This window comes from Panthera leo, chromosome D3, assembly GCF_018350215.1.
Source record: "Panthera leo isolate Ple1 chromosome D3, P.leo_Ple1_pat1.1, whole genome shotgun sequence".
Lineage (NCBI taxonomy): Eukaryota > Metazoa > Chordata > Mammalia > Carnivora > Felidae > Panthera > Panthera leo.
Genome location: NC_056690.1, coordinates 25,793,629 through 25,805,294, shown reverse-complemented (window position 1 = coordinate 25,805,294; position 11,666 = coordinate 25,793,629). Strand labels below are relative to the sequence as shown.

Below are 11,666 nucleotides of genomic sequence, written 5' to 3'. Positions count from 1 at the left end.
GAGATCCTGACCTGACTGGAAGTCGGACCCTTCACTGAGCCACCCAGGCGCCCCAAACCTAGAACCTTTTAGAGCAGTAAGTTCAAATCCTGCCTGGGTCCCTTACTGTGGCTGTGGGCGGCTCTTAGAGCTTCTCCGGGTCTTAATGTCCTTATCTGAGCAATGAACATGATAAATGATATACACAGAAGTGTAAAAATTAGGCAGATGTCAGAGCCCTATCACAGTAAGAACTATGTTTTGAGCCTTTGTTAAGCGGCAGGCATGTGCTAAGCATCCCTTGTCTTCCTATGCCTTTGCACACTTAACCCACATAACCCCATGAGGTGGGTTCCATTATTATGTCCACTTTGTGGACTAGGGAACCGAGTCTCAGGACTGGTGTGTCCAAGGCCATCTGTCAAGGGACAAGGACAAAGCTGAAATTGAAACCCAGGACAGGCTGGCTAAAGAAATCCCTGGAATGATCCAGCACAGTGGTTCCCAAGCCTGATCGTGCATCAGAGTCCCCCGGAAGGCTTGTTAAAATACCTGTCTCTGGGCCCCACCCCAGAGTTTTCCACCCAGTAGCGCTGGGGCGAGGCCCTAGAATTTGAGTTTCTAGCAAGTTCCCAAGTGATGTTTATGCGGCGGGTCTAGGACCACTTTCTGGCGTCACTGCTCTGCAGAAGGGTAGCTACTAAGCAGAGGGCCGTTCAAAACATAAAAGACCAAACCTATGAAAGCGGTTACGCCAAGGGGCGTAGCGGCACGCACAAGGGCGGGAAGCCCGAGGCATGGGTTCGAATCTTGACTCTGCCATAAGCGCGTGCCCATCTCAGCAGGGTTAATTGCGAAGCATCCTCTGAGGCCACGCGGGGGAAGCATCCTGGTGCTCCAGGACCAGCGTCCCGGGTCCTGTGATCGCGCCGGGCTCCGGGCTTGGCTCCCGGGCCCGCGGTCGCGCGCCCCTCTCCATCCGCGCGCTCGGCGGCCCGAGTCCAGCCGGGCAAGCGTTGCCATGGCAGCGCCGCGGGCGGCGATGCGGGAGGCCGGGCTCGCCCTTTTGTGCCGCGGGGGCGGCGGCGCGCTCCCCCCACCCACCCTCGCGGGCTCGGACCCCCGGGCGGGGGCGGGGGGAAGGCTGCGGGGGGTTGCAGGGGCGGAGGGGGGGGGGGAGGCGCGAGCGGGGCGCCGGGGCGCGGGCCGGGGGTGGGGCGCCGCCGCCCGCCAGCCGCTCCCGCATTAAAATTTCATGGGCGCTGCAGCAGCTACAAAGACGACGCCGGCTGCGCTCGGGGGACCAGAGGGAGGGAGGCTGCGGACGAGTGCGGGGAGGAGTTTGCGATGGGAGGCGCTTGCAGGGGCTCCCCCAGTTCTGCGCGGTGAGCCCGGGCACAAAGAGCCCTCTGCACTCGCGCCGCAGGACCGCGGAGCCGAGGTAAGCCGCCGCCCCGCGCTCGCAGCCCTGCCTCCCTAAGCGTCCTGCTCCCGCGCCGGGAACAGCCTAATTCCCCGAGGTCGGGTCGAGGGTGGGTCCCAGGGTCCCAGGGTCCCAGGGTCCCAGGCAGTGTTCAGGGGGATGGCAAAGGCTGCCCGAAGTGCCCCTCGTCTGCGGGATGAACAGCTTCTGCCGCCCGCACTTGTCCTGGGTGGGGCTTGGGGGACCGAGAGGAAGGATGCGCCGGGAATCTAGCGCGGGTGGGGGTCTTGCAGTCCCCATCCGAGGGCGAACAAAGACCCTCCCCACCCCCCCACCCCCGCGGCCAGCCAGGGAGCAGGGGACCCTGGACCTTCTGGGCCCGCCAGGTTAGCGGCTAACTGGCCCAGCCTCGGACAGAGCCCGCAGGGGCTCGGAGCTGGGGGTGGGGGCGGGGTGCTTGAGCCCCTCTTTCCTCCTGCCGAGCCCACCGCCCAGAGCCCGCCCTGCCCCATCGGTGGGACCCCGCTTCCAGCTGCGCGGCGTGCTGGGTGGGTCCAGGGGGATGCGGAAGGCAGGAGAACCGCCTTCCTTGAGAAGAATAATGCCAATGACAAAGATAATGATGATACATCAGTTCACAGCGAGCTTACTTTACGCCAGCCTCTGCTTTGCCCGCATTACCACAACAGTCCCACGAGCAGGTGAGAACCCCATTTTAAAGATGAGGACGCTGAGATCCGGAGAGGGTTAGGTACGCGTCCAAGGTCACGCAGCCAGTGATTTTGCGATCCGGGTATGCAGGAGTCCAAAAGCCCGTGTCCAATCCCCAAACAGGTCTGGGGAGCCCTCAGCCCTCACTAGCCCCCTTTCCACATCTCCTCTCCAGTACCCTCTAGACAGGCTGGAAATCCAAGAGGGGGGTCCTGGGCTGGAGAAATTGCTTCTGGGACTCTGCAGGGAGAGGCCTGGGGCGGTGGCGGGGCGGGGGGGGGGGGGGTGCGGCGGCGGCTGGATTCCCTACCCTCAACCCGGGCTCCAGACCAGCGGCCGCCGCGCGCAGATTGCTGGCGCGCACAACCCACTGCAGGGCCGCCGCGGGGAAAACGCCCCCACCTGCTGCTGGGGGGGAGGGGGCAGGGGAGCGAGGCCCTAGTGCGGGGAGGGGAGGGGAGAGAAAGGCGAGAAACCGTGCGGGAAGAGGCTTTGTTTTTCTCGGTGCCAACCCCAGACGGAGCGCTAACGCGGGCACCTGGGAGCTTAGCGATCGCCTGGGTTCTGTGGGGGTCGGGCGGGGTTGGCGGGGGGAGGTGGGGATGACAGGGAAACCTGAGGACAGTGGTTCTCAGACTTCAGGGGCGTCGCTTCACATATGCAGATGTCCGTGCCACGTGGCCAGGGGATGAGTCAGCAGGACTGGGGTGGGGCTGGGCATCTGGATGTTTACTCAAGACCCCTCCTCCCTCTCATCCAGCAGGTGGCCAGACCATCGGTTGAGGGAACAGTACCCCCGACCTCTCTCCCTCCCCCCCGCCCCCGCCCCCCTCAGCGCAGAAACATGTCGCAGTCCTGGCAAATGGTTTCCTCTGGGACACTTTACCAGTGCCTAGCTTCGGGTGGCATTCAACTCGTGTTAGCTGACTCCGATTAATTTCCCGTTGAAAGAATTCTACGGGTAGCATCCCCTATGCCCCTCCGCACCTGCCTGTTATTATTTGACCACCCTGGCCACCGAGAAAGGTTCAGAAACGCACCCTGCATCCTTCTTGCTGCATTTTGGGGTCTGTCCCCCCACTCTTTCACGGAGGAGAGAGCTGGTCTTCAGAATCCCCCCCTCAAAGGAACCATAACTCCTTACGCGAGCTTTAGAAGAGCCACCCTCTGTGCCTGCATTAAAAGCGAGAATTTTATAATTTTTGGTGATTTTTAAAAGGAATCAAGAAGTCTAACAAAATGGATGATAATTGTAGAAGGTTGGAAAAGACAAACGTGTTCTACTCACCGTCTATTGTTGGACCTGCCAGGCATTTCCATTTCTTTTCCTTCCTTCCTTCCTTCCTTTTTCCTTCCTTCCTTCCTTCCTTCCTTCCTTTCCTTCCTTCCTTCCTTCCTTTTTCCTTCCTTCCTTCCTTCCTTCCTTCCTTCCTTCCTTCCTTCCTTCCTTTCCTTCCTTCCTTCCTTTCCTTCCTTCCTTCCTTTCCTTCCTTCCTTTCCTTCCTTCCTTCCTTTCCCTTCCTTCCTTTTTCCTTCCTTCCTTCCTTCCTTCCTTCCTTCCTTCCTTCCTTTCCTTCCTTCCTTCCTTTCCTTCCTTCCTTCCTTTCCCTTCCTTCCTTCCTTTCTTTTTCTTTCCTTCCTTCCTTCCTTCCTTCCTTCCTTCCTTTCTTCCTTTCTTTTTCTTTCTTTCTTTTTTTTTTTCAACTTCATTTTTTAAGGCCCCTTCTCTGGATCTGATCCGTGCTTCCGCTCAGGACAGGATTATGCTCTTTGAATTTATCACCCATCCAGAGGGTGTGGTGTGGTGGAAAGAGAAGGGGTTGAGAGTTACACCGCGTGAATCCTTCTCCCCACCTACTTTTTAGGTCAGCTTCAGCCAGGAAGCCATTTCCCTCCTCTGAGCCCCAGTCCCCTCATCCGTAGAGTGGGAATCAGAATCCCTGCCTTAAAAGACCGTCGTGAGGCTGTGAAGCAGTATGTGTAAAAGTGCCTGCAGCCTGTCAGTGTTGAATAAAGATATTACTGCTTAGTCTGCCCACTGTGTACCTGCTGGGGACACTTACGTGGGCCCTGAATCTTGCGTTGACACCTAGTTATTTGCTTTTATTTGTATTGGGGCTGTTGGTTCCTCTCCTGGGTGACCCTTGGGCTGTTTGAGTTGGGCGGGGGGAGGGTGTTTCTGGAGCCCTGGGTCCATTGTGCAAGTTCAATGGGCTGGTGAATAACTTATAGGCTAGCCCTTTGTTCCCAAGGGGATCCTTCCTCTTGTCTCTGAGGCCTGGCTCATCTGTCAGCTGGAGCTCTGTGGAACAATAGCCAGAGAGACACAGGGGCAGAGGCAAAGGGCAGCTGAGAGTGACATCTGTCTCTGTATTCCTCTCCAGGCTGATCAGATCAGATGAAACAGGTGTCCCCTCCCCCCTTGTGGTCCGGGTGGGGCCCTGTGGAAGCTGGATGAGTCATGGAGGGGAGGGGGAGACGGAGTCCGTGTGTACTCCAAGGGATGGAGTAGATAACCAACGCCTCGACAATTTAGTGGCCATTTACCAGGGTTCTTGCTGGGCCCTGCCTCCTGGAGACCCCGCGAAAAGCCTGGGAACTGGGCATGACAGATGAGCACTTGAGGCTCAGAGAATCACACAGCCAGTTGGAAGGAGAGTCAGGACTGGCCCCTGGGCCTCGGCTGACCCTGAAACGTGTGTTTATAACTACTCCACCTCCTCTCCTAAATGTCAGCCTAATCAGTTGCCTCTCGAAGCCACTGGAATGAAATGACCCGAGATGGTGTAGCAGTCGTGGACCAGGTACCCCCCCCCCCGTAGTGCTGTCCATGGTGCTGCGGTTCACACATACCTCCCTCTGGCCTTTCCCCGTATAATCCCCACCCCGTATTTGAACGCAAGCCTTCTGCCGCTTTGGGGTTCAACATGCCTGTTGAGAATCCAACCGCACTCCTTCCCAGCTGGGTGATGTTGGAGAAAGGCACTTGACTCCGAACCTCAGTTTCCTCGTCTGTAAAATGGGGACAGTGAAACCCAGTTTATTCTTTCGGCAGGCAGGAAACTAACATTTAGTTTATCATCTTTCTCCTTCTTTGGCTCTTCCCTCCCCCCACCCCCCCCCCAGCAGCTCAGGGGCTCCCTTGTTTGAGGAAGAGTTGAAATTCGAATTTCGGAGCTCCTCTTTTGTGTATGCCCTGCTTGCATTTGTCCAGAAGCCGGGCTTTCTGCTGCTCCGCAGACGCTTCTGTTTCCCTCAGCGCGTCTCCTGCGCATCTCGTTGTTCCTGGGAGGTTCCTGCTGTTTTGTCGGTACTCACTCATCCAGAGCAATTTAGGCCAACATCTCCCGTATGCCAGCTCTCCGAGCAGCTATTTTATTCCAGAGTCGGGGAAAAAAAAAAAAAGCCCAAATCCAGAGGGACCCTAAAATGCAACCAAATGCAGATTTCCCTGGCAGCTGTTACTCCGTTACCAGGAACGGCACAGAGTTTAGGGGGAAAAAATAACCCACCGATGGTGTTAATGAGCCGTGTGCGCAAAGGGAGTACTAACAGCATAAGAAAATAATGGAATGCGTGCTAATAGGTAAGTATTTATCGTCCCAGGTAATCCTCACGGCGGCCTTGTAAGGTGGGCACCATTATTATCTCCATTTTGTGGATAAGAAGACAGGCCCAGAGGGGCGGTGCACTTCCCCAGTGCGGCCCAGCAGGATGGAACCCCAGGCCGGGAAGCCCTTGTCCTGTCCAACGCATCACGATGGTTTGGTACCACGATACCTCCCGGTTTCCTGTTTTGCTTCTGATCTGAGGAGATCAGTTTTGGTAAATGCTGCGCTTTTAGAACAGGACCCTGGCATCTATTTTCCAACATACCTGTGGGTGCATATTTATTCCCCTACCCTTCTCTCTCTCTCTCTCTCTCTCTGACAGCTGGGGGCACCTCCCTGCCCACCCACATGGCTCCAGACATGTCTGCGTGCCTACCATGACCCTGACTGCATCAAAGGAGTAATCAAGGTGACCCCGGGATAATAGACACCGGCTTCATGCTATGAAGTCCATCTGTGTGGAAAGCCCCAGAATCTCAGAGGTAGGAGGGACCTCTAGAATCTTCTTGGGCCCAACCCCTGCAATCAAAGCTTCCCTGGTGGGGCCCCTGACCTTGGCTTGAAGTGGGGGGTTGTGTGGGCCAGCGGGAGCTGACACACCAGGGCCCTGGGGTCCACCATAGGAGAATCGGACTCTTCTCGATTCTTATTCTCTGTGGTTACCTCTCAAGGAGTATTGAAAAACAAGCATTATTGGATTACAATTTCCATACAATAAAACGCACCCATTTAAAGCCTGTATCTCAATGTGTTTTGCCAAATGTAGACACTTGTGTAACCATCACTACAATCAACATCTGGAACATTCTCATCACCCCAAAATGTTCCCCTGTGTCCCTTCCCTGTATGTCAATCCCCTCGCAGCCCCAGCCCCAGCCCCAGCCCCAGGCCCAGGGAACCACTGATCTGCTTTGTAGGCCTATAAACTAGACTTGTTTTCTCTAAAGTTCCATTAATATGGAATCTTTGGTGTTTGGCCTTCTTTTGTTCAGGGTAAGGTTTTTTGAGGGTGAGGTTTTGAGTTCATACTTGTTATTGTATGGATCAGTAATTCAATCCTTTTTTGGGTCTGACCTTATGGAGACGTGGCTTAAATGGCACAGAACTCATCTCAGGTGCACAGTTCGATGATTTTTTGTAAATTTACCAAGTCGAGCAGCCCCTTGTTGTCAACCTGTTTTGGGCTATTTCTGTTGCCCCCGTAAGTTTCCCCCACACCCCCTTACTAACGTCTGCCGTCCCACTTTGGATTCCAGACGACCACGAGTCTACTCTCTCTGTCTCTGTAAGTTTGTCTGTTCTGGACATTTCATAAAAATGGAGCCAACCAGCACGCGGTCTCTTTTCTCACAACGTGTTATGTTTTCAAGGTTTGTAGTACGTAGCACTCATTTGTTCCTGTCGACTGATGAGTAGATTTCATTATAAGAATGTACGAGCGTTCGTTTATCCTTCCACCAAGATGGGATTTTGATTTGATCTGTGTTACCTACCTGGGGTATACGCACCCCCACCCCGGGAGGCATATCATGCCGCAGGATCGAGATGGCCCGTATTTCTGGGACATCAGCATTAGGCAAAGATTTGAGTACGTGGGGAAATGGTTTTTGGAGCACTCGCAGCGTGCCAGGCACTGGCTAAACCTCTGAGGATAATTCATGTTGAGTCACACATCGGGTGCGTGGGGTTGGGGAGCCATGGTCTCACCTGGTTCATCTCACCTTCACGCCCTCGCCTTCCTTTCTGCCCTCCTGGCGAGCTTTCAGCTTGACCCAGGGGCTGAAGTTTCCCTTGAAACCTTCACTGCCATGTTGACATCAGGGTCCGCGGGGCCAGGGGAAGGGCCTCTGTGTCAAGCGATGCTCCCTTGAGCAGCCTGGGGTCTATTTACAGCATCCAGCAAGCTCCTGGGAGAGAGGGAAGAGAAGGGGAGGAGAGAGAAGGGGATTTCCGGATTCTTCCTGAACATTCGTGACCACCCTGGGCAGCAGCCTGACAGATAAGTATTCCAACTTAACCAGTGCCGCTCCCCCTCCCCCCACTGCCCCCCCTGCCCTCTCTAGGTCCGTGCACGAAAGCGTAGAATCTCTCACAATCCTGTGGGAGGGAAATTGGCGAGGCCACTTTTCAACCCCTCCGCGTCACAGACCAAGACCTTGTCCCCATTATATGGGGCCCCAGACGGGGGCGTTTCCACCCCGCTTTTTGGCACGGAAGCCAGGATTTTGTCAGTTCCGCCATGAGGACCTTCTGTAGGCTGGAGTTTGGCGACCTCCTCTTGAGTCCCCGTCGACCTGGTGTCAGAAGGAGTCAGAAGGAGACTGGGGACTCCGGGCGGCTCTTCTCAGTTCCAGCCCTTTGTCATCATATTTGTGAGACTTGGCCAGGGCCCCCTTTACTTGGCAGTTGGGCGGGGAGGCCGACACTGTGATGATGGGCCATGTTCTCTTCTCCGGGTCTGGACCCGTGTCCCGAGTCTCAGGCGCCTGTAGAGAGCGCTGGGCGCACACTGAGCGGTCCCCTAACTCTCCCGGCACGGGTCTGCCAGCTAATGAAGATAGCTTAGCTGTCACCAGGAGCAAAACCCGGGACACGATTCTGGGTCAGGGTTAGCAGGCCGACGGGGACAGATGGGGGCAGAAAAATAACTGAAGGTGAGCTGTAGCCCCCTCCCCGCCCCCCATTTCCTGTCCACTGCCTCAAACTATGGGTTAGTATTGTGCACTCTGGGTGAACGCAGGGCTGGAAGGATCCCAAGGCTCAGAGAGAGAGAGAGAGAGAGAAAGAGAGAGAGTGGGGCAGGCTTCCCATGGCTACACAAGATGGCAGAGCTGAATCCGACCTCTGGATCCCTGACTCTGGTCCCTGCCTCCACTCAGCTGTTGCCAAGCTGACCTTGCCTTGCTTTGTCCTGGGTCCCCTTCTGCTGTTGCTGGGGAACAGGGAGGTGGGTGAAGGAGCCCCCCCCCCCCTTATCCCGAGGACATTCTGGGGTGGGAGGAAGGGAGGTGGAAGGGGGATGTGCCTGGGCCCAGCCTCCCTGGCTCTGGGGGCCTTCTCGTTAGCAGAGAGTTCTGGCCAGTTTGGGCGTGGGGAGGGGGCCTGGGTGCAGTTTCCTCCTGCAGCGTGGTGGGCTTTTTTGTCTTCCAGGATGGGATCTACACGGAGAAGGAGCCGGGAGCTGGGCCTGGGCTGCCAACATGTTGTCTGGGTGCAGCCAGGTAAGCCTGGGTAGGCATGGGGGTAAGGAGGTTGCACTGAAGTTAGTTTTATGGGGGATGATTGTCCCCCTAGCCAGGCCCCTCCCCAGACCCAGGGTCCGGCCAGAACACTCATGCTCACGAGCAGAAGGCCCAGGAGCCGGGTGGCTGGAAGGCTTGCTCTCGGTGGGGGCATGTGGGGCCCAATCAAGACCACTATGGGCGCGTTATGGCAGATTTCAGTACATTCCTTCATTCAGCACAAACACGGAATGAGCATCATCTCCAGGCTAGACCCCGGGAATCCAGAGACATGGTTCTACTCTCAGACCTTCACACAAGAACATGCTTTATCATGGTCTCGGCGAGGGAGTGAGCTCCCCGTCCAGGGAGGTGTGCGTGCGTGTGTGTGTGTGTGTGTGTGTGTGTGTGTGCACTGGGGGAGGGTGGTACAGGAGTTGTCAGTGGAATGTTGTAAAGGGAATCCCAGCCTCCTGGGGACCTTGAAGGCTCTTTCTGCCCACCTGAACCCTTGTCCTTTTTCTACCCGTGATGCCCTTGGCCTTGCTCTGGGCTCCCACTATTGCTTTTTTGTTCTCTGAGCCAGTCCTGCCAGGGTAGGGAAACTCTATTCCTGAGTTTCTCCTAAAAGTCAACAGTGTCTACGGGGTGCCTGGGTGGCTCAGTCGGTTGAGCCTCCGACTTTGGCTCAGGTCGTGATCTCATGGTCCGTGAGCTCGAGCCCCATGTCGGGCTCTGTGCTGACAGCTCAGAGCCTGGAGCCTGCTTCGGATTCTGTGTCTCCCTCTCTCTCTGCCCCTCCCCTGCTTGCTCTCTCTCGCTCTCAAAAATAAACAAACATTAAAAAAACCCCAAAAGTCATCAGTGTCTAAAACCCCTACCCTCACCCTGTCTAGGGAGGCTGGGGGGGTCTCTAAAGGTGCACCCCCCACCCCGCTCAGATGTGGGATTATGTTGGGGGATGCGGGGTGCGGGGGATAGAGGCCGTGCTCACGTCCTAACTCGCTGCATTTCCCCCAGGTGGCTCAGCCCGGCCCCGTCTCCAGGACTCCTGCCTGGTCTTCCCTTTGGAGCCCTGGTGACTCTGGACTCTGGCCACAGTGACGCAGGGAGCAGCCTTCGGTGGTTTTCTCGGACTCTGGACAAGTCCCCAAAGCCGTCATCCTTCCACTGAGATAAAGGCCCCTCCTGGCTGGTGCCCGGCTGAGGACAGGCCGTAGCTCCGGAGGACAGCCCGAGGGAGGGGTGTGAGGGAGCCTGGCTGCCCACTGCCCCTCTGTGTCCCACCTGGACCCCCGCCTGTTGGGCCTTTTGCCGTCTGGGCCTGGAGACTGCTTCTCGACCCCGTGCCGACTCGATTCCTCTCTGTGGCCCTGCCGGTGGCCAGCCGGAGCCCCGCCTGGGCCAGGGCCCCACTGACTGCACCCTTGCCACAGCTGGACGCTACAGGATGGTGCAGGGACACAGGGATGGGCGTCGGGGTGGAGCTGCAGGGAGGACAGACAGCTTTGTGGGCTCCGTCAGCTGGAGTCTGTCTTGCGTCCTTTGCCTTGAGTGGTTCTCCTTTTTGTGGGTGCTTTTTGGATGAGGCTTTTCTGTGCTTCTCCTCTGCCTCACGGTCGCAGGGAGGAGGCGGGCAGGGTCTGGGAGGAGCCCGGGCCTTCCCCCAGTGTTGTTGAGGTCTTGGAGGGGGGCAGTTGGAGGGGCAGAAGGTGCCCGATCCTGAAAGGGGAGGGTTTGCAAGAGATGAGGAAGCCCAGGCCAGGAGGGAGACGACAAACTGAGCCTTATTCCCACCGTCCAAAGGGACCGGGCTGGATCCAGCCTTGTCCCCAGGTTTGAGGGGTCGGGGCAGCCCGGCCTGATGACAGACCCCCTGTTTGCTGTTGCACTCGTCTTTCATTCTGTCCTGGGGGGGCAAAGGCAGGCAGGGCGGGCCCCACGCACACGCCCCCCCCCCCCCCCCCCCCCCCCAGTCAAAGGCTTACCTCCATAAGCATCTCTCCATTCTCCCCTCATTCTGGCCCCTCTGGAGGGGACGGTCTGGTGCCTGCACAGGAGCGGCCCGTGGGCTTCCATAGGCAAGCTTTAAAGCTGGGAGTGATTTTCCCGGGGTGGAGAGGGGGCCTGTGTTAGCTCGAGCCTCTGTGACAGAATAGCGCAGCCTGGGCAGGGCGGGGCACAAACAGCAGAAATGTGTTTTCTTATAGTTGTGGCAGCTGGAAAGCCAAGATCAAGGTGCCAGGGTTGGCTTCTTCTGAGGCCTCTCTCCTCGGCTTGCAGATGTGCTTCTCACGTGGCCTTTTCTCTGTGCACATGTACGGGGTGGGTGGGGGGGAGCGGAGTGAGGCGGAGGGACAGATCTGGTGTCACTTCTTCTTTTTATAAGGAGGCCGGTCTTATCTTATTAGGGTCCCATGCTTATGGCCTCGTTGAACCTTAATGTCCTTGGTAAAAGCCCCATCTCCAAATATGGCTACACTGGGGGTAGCCATATGGCTTCAACCTACGGATTTGGGGAGGGGGACACGATCCGGTCCATACAGGTAGTCACGGCAAATGTGGAAAGCGGGAGCCATCTTCCTTCCGGCATCCCCAGCGCCACGGGGCGGGGAGCGGGGGGCAGAAAGAACAGAGGAATGGGGAGTAGGGACAGAGTGCAAGGGGCACCAGGCTGGATGGTCCCCGTGCCTTGGGGACACACGGAACTGGCTGGACCAG

The 11,666-nt window shown here is 57.1% G+C and overlaps 1 long non-coding RNA gene across 1 annotated transcript; it reads right to left on the bottom strand.

Moving 5' to 3' along the window:
• Window positions 1–5,061: 5,061 nt before the first annotated feature.
• Window positions 5,062–11,244, bottom strand: LOC122203497. The gene is made up of 3 exons (XR_006195209.1): window positions 10,934–11,244; window positions 7,432–7,631; window positions 5,062–5,125 (listed from the first exon to the last, which is right to left on the bottom strand). It is a non-coding gene; the product is annotated as an uncharacterized LOC122203497 (long non-coding RNA).
• Between the last annotated feature and the right edge of the window lie 422 nt (window positions 11,245–11,666).